This window comes from Balaenoptera musculus, chromosome 14 (genome assembly GCF_009873245.2).
Source record: "Balaenoptera musculus isolate JJ_BM4_2016_0621 chromosome 14, mBalMus1.pri.v3, whole genome shotgun sequence".
Lineage (NCBI taxonomy): Eukaryota > Metazoa > Chordata > Mammalia > Artiodactyla > Balaenopteridae > Balaenoptera > Balaenoptera musculus.
This window is the reverse complement of record NC_045798.1, coordinates 37,899,595-37,905,005: the sequence shown is the minus strand read 5'-3', so window position 1 is coordinate 37,905,005 and position 5,411 is coordinate 37,899,595.

The following is a 5,411-nucleotide window of genomic DNA, read 5'->3' as shown; positions in this document are numbered from 1 at the left end:
GCAGAGTGCTTGATTAGGAATGTTTGTCAACAGGAATAGATGATTCATAAAAGGGAAAAATGACAAAACTAGTTTTAAAATACCTTGAAAATATATTCAACCTCATTAATAATCAAAGACATGAAAACTAAGACAAGATAGCAATTTTTGCCTATTAAATTTGCAAATTAAAAAAACCCTGATAGGATGTGATGAAATGAGAATTCCCATATGTTATTGCCGGGAACGTAAACTGTTTTTGCCTTTTTGAAAAGCTATTCAATTATACATATCAAGAGTCATAAAGTTTCTTTTTGATACATTCATTCCACTTCTGGAATCAATCAGAAGGAATAAATCTAAATTTGAATAAAAGTTCCTACCCCAAGATCTATATTTGCAAAGTTATTTAAAATGTTAAAAACAATCTGAACATCTAAAAACAAGAAAATGGTTAAAAGATTATGGCTAAATATGCTCAGTAAGTCTTATGAAACCATTAAAGATATTTATAAAATTTAAATCATAACATGACAACTACTGGAACAAGGGTTTATTCTAAGCCTATCTGTGAGGTAAATATTATTATTATCATTTTCCAGAAAGGGAACTTGAGACTCAGGATCCAAGGTTAAATGAATTATTCAAGTCAGCAGGTGGTAGAGCCAAATTTTAACTCAGTTCTCTCTGACTCAAAATTGCCACATTATACTGGTTCCTGTTAGGACATTTGGTCAAAAAAAAAAAAAAAAAGAGTACAAAACTCTATAAATGTAATGATCAAAAAAATCTAAAATCTGCATTAAAAATAAAAAGGATTGTCAGGAATTACAATGGGAAATGGATGATTTATTTTAAAACCTTTCCATTTTCTGATATTTTTACAATTTTCTATAGTGAATAAATAATTTTAAGATTTCAAATTAGAAGATGTTATTTTGCTAAAATAGCTAGGTAAATGTAGATTGTACACCATATCAATGTGTTCCGCATCTCTAAACCTTAGTATAAGTACTTCCATTCCATGATAATCCTACATTGAGATAAAATGTAAATCTATTAAGTCTGCAGAGAAAATAAATGAATGACATTTCAGGCATACATTAGTCACCATCTCTGTTAAACTTAGAATGATCTTCTAAATTAGTGGCACAATTAAAACTGTACATAATAGTCTTTTTTGGTAACATGGTCAATCTTAAAAGAATAATTTTTAATTCTAAGTTATTATTCATAAGGGACCTTGTTAGTAGGTCACCATCAGTGTATAATTAAGCTGGATATTACTGGATTTGCTGCCTCTCCCTTTACCTCTGAATTTTGGAGAAGTTTTTGTTCAAGTTACATCAATCAACCAATATCTTTTTAGCATCTACTAAGTGAAGGCCCAAGACCCAGGTACGGTGGAGGAGAAAATGATGAATTTGGGAGATACAAGACACACAGAACAGTAATAGGAGGTAGCATTTAGTGAGTGCCCAAGGTGGCCCTCTGGGAGTTGAGGGGAGTGTCTTTACTTTACCATGGAGGAGAAACTTCTCAGTGTGATATATTTCCTTTTTTTCCTCTTCGTTTTCCATCGGTCTTCTATCCCCCTCATCTTTTCCTCTTCTTTTCTCTTTCCCTCCCTCCTTCCCTCCCTCCCCGCTCTCTTCTCCCTTCATCCCCCACCAAAATATATATGATATATATCATATATATGTTTGATCATATATATATGATCAAATAATATATTTGATCATATGTGCATATATATATGGTCAAAATATAAAGGTGAGAATATTCCAAAAAAGATTCCAAAAATAGGGGAAAATGTGAGCAAATGGGACCAGAAAGACTGGAGTGTCTAGATACTAGGGATGCTGAGAAGTCCTATTAAACGAATCTCCTCCCACCAGGGCCCTTTGTGCCTCCCTCTATCCGGGAACCTCCCCCATATGAGTTTGTGTTCTTTCTTCACTTGTAAGCATGGAAGGGGGCTTCCCTGGTGGTGCAGTGGTTAAGAATCCACCTGCCAATGCAGGGGACACAGGTTCGAGCCCTGGTCCAGAAAGATACCACATGCCGCAGAACAACAAAGCCCATGCGCCACAACAACTGAGCCTGAGCTCTAGAGCCTGCGAGCCACAACCACTGAGCCCGCGAGCCACAACTACTGAAGCCCATGTGCCTAGAGCCCATGCTCCACAACAAAGAGAAGCCACCGCAATGAGAAGCCCGCGCACCGCAACGAAGAGTAGCCCCTGCTCACCACAACTAGAGAAAGCCCGCGGGCAGCAACGAAGACCCAACGCAGCCAAAAATAAATAAACAAAACATAAATAAATTTATTTTTTAAAAAAAGAATATAAGAAGGGCTTAAACGACTTCCTATATTCTATATATAAAAAAAAAAAAAAGACATGGAAGGATACTGTCTGCCTCACAAAATGAGTGGGGAAGCTGGACAGCTGTGCCTAGGGCCCAAACTCAGTAGGCCACAGTGAGACACTGCAGGATTTTATTTTTAATTTTTATTTATATTTATTTTTGGCCGTGTTGGGTCTTCATTTCTGTGTGAGGGCTTTCTCTAGTTGCGGCGAGCGGGGGCCACTCTTAATCACGGTGCGCGGGCCTCTCAGTATCGCGGCCTCTCTTGTTGCGGAGCACAGGCTCCAGACTCACAGGCTCAGTAGTTGTGGCTCACGGGCCTAGTTGCTCCGCGGCATGTGGGATCTTCCCAGACCAGGGCTCGAACCCGTGTCCCCTGCATTGGCAGGCAGATTCTCAACCGCTGCGCCACCAGGGAAGACCCACTGCAGGATTTTGAGGGAAGAAACAGTATGCTAGTGTTCAAATGGGTATTGATGATTTATTTATGAATAATAAATAATGAAAATTTATTGAATAATAAAATATAATAATAAAATTTTTTTATTTTATTATTTTATTTTTAAATTAATAATAATAAATTATTGTATTATTACTGAATAAGAAAAATATTTTCAATAAAATCTTTTCACAGATTTTGGAATTAAGAGGCTGCAATGACAATGGAAAATATGTTGAAAAATTGAGATAGTGAACAAATTATTTACTAATATGGTTCACAAAATGATCTTTCATAAAGGCAGTATTAATTTTTTTCTTTTTAATTTATAGTTCTTTTTTTAAATTTAATTTATAGTTCTTTAATTCTAAAAGTAACAAAATCACAAATTCCAAAACTTTATTTATTTTTCTTTAAAATTTTTTTTTTGCCATGCCACCCAGCTTGCGGGATCTTAGTTCCCCCATCAGGGATCAAACCCATGCCCCAGCAATGAGAGCACGGAGTCCTAACTACTGGACTGCCAGGGAATTCCCCCCAAAATTTAGAAGACAAAGATTATCCACAATCCCACCATCTTCACAAAACTGTTATCATCTTACTATTTTTTCTTATTCACATTTTCCACTTATTTTCTTAGATGGATTCCAAAAAATTGAATTATTTGTTTAAAGGTTAACATTTTATTGATATATATTGCCAAATTTGATAGCAGCAATGTCTAAAGTACTACTTTCTCATATCCTAACATTTCAATTAAAAAAAAACTTTACTAATAAATGAAAACTTTTCTTACTATTACAACTTTTATGTTTTTGATTATAATGTACATTTTTCCAAGTTTGCTTACTACCTGAATTTCTTCTTTTGTGCATCCTATTTAATTCAGTGGGTAAGATTTTGTGTGTTCTGATTAGATCAACACACCAAGCTCTCAAACCTGCCAACAGTGAAATAGCAACATACTAAGGAAAATAACAGGAAAGATGAGGGAAAAGAATCACCCTGTCATTTCCATTCAAATATATGAATATTTGTTAGGTCCTTACTCCAAGAATGTAGCTCGTTAAAATATGAATCCCAATTTTATGAGGTAGAACATATGTTAAGAACCCTCCTCTGGAATTCTCATCTAGTCATCTAGCATCCTAAATGCCTAACTTTATTGATTGGTTTAGGATGTGTTTATTTCCCTATTCCAGACTTTCACAGCTGTAACTGTGGCTGGGATCCACAGTTACAGGCTGTAACAGAATGTCTTGCACATCCCAAGTATCCAATAAGCATTTGGTGATTGGTTCTTACCGTCATTATCAGAATGAAAGGCACACATAGGAAAGAAACACCTTGAATAAAGTAATGTGTCGTAAACAATGGAAGTTTATCGAACAAATACTATTTGCATGTAGAATACAGAATGAGTATCCACATCAGAGGCAGGGGCCATTGTAGAGGTTTAATAATCCAGGGGAACTGAAAAGATCCCTTTGAATAGTGTTATTAAAAATATCCATACAGATGAGTTTTCTGTTCTTTTGCTATGTATTAATTTTTTCAAAAGCCAAGGGTATTTATTCTGTTACTCATTCTGGACTTTATTCCAAGAAAAAATGCACTCAGTCTATAAGTAATTTATTAATATTTTGATTATTGATGCTTTTTTAAGGTAAGAACTGATGCATCCTATATGCGACAAGTAGAATTACCTCTTCAGCTGAGACCTGAAAATCCAGAAATACATAAGATAATGCAGGAAATGTAGTTGCAGGAGAGTATGTCAGTTATGTATTGTAAAGTACTGTTAATTTTCTTATGTTGAATGGCAGCTTAATAACTATTCAAATTGAGTTAAAATGAAAATTCCTTTTTAAAAAATCAAATGTAAATATTACTGTATTCTATGGTATATTCATAGTTTTTATATTAAATATTAAATCACCAAGGGGTCTGTGTTCTATCACTTCTACAACAAATGTGCCACTTTCTAATTAACAAAGATTCTTTTTTTCAATTTGCTTTTACAATATAAAATATTTGACTTCTTGAAAAAAAATCTGTAATTCATTCCTTTGTTTAGTAAAGATCTATAGCTTCTGCATAGATTTTTTTTTTGTGGTAAAATATGCATAACGAAATTTACAGTTTTAATCTTTTTTTTTTTTTTTATTCATTTATTTTTGTCTGTGTTGGGTCTTCGTTTCTGCGCAAGGGCTTCCTCCAGTTGCGGCAAGTGGGGGCCACTCTTCACCGCGGTGCACGGGCCTCTCACTATTGCGGCCTCTCCTGTTGCGGAGCATAAGCTCCAGACGTGCAGGCTCAGTAGTTTTGGCTCACGGGCCTAGATGCTCCGTGGCATATGGGATCCTCCCAAACCAGGGCTCGAACCCGTGTCCCCTGCATTGGCAGGCAGATTCTTAACCACTGCGCCACCAGGGAAGCCCCTTTAATCATTTTTAAGTGCACAGTTCAGTAGCATTAAGTAAATTCACAATGTTATGCAACCATCACCATCAACCATCTCCAGAACTTTTTTCATATTCCCAAACTGAAGCTCTGTCTCCGTTAAGCAATACCTCCCATTTCTCCCCTGTCCCCCAGCCCTTGACAGCCATGATCTGTCCAA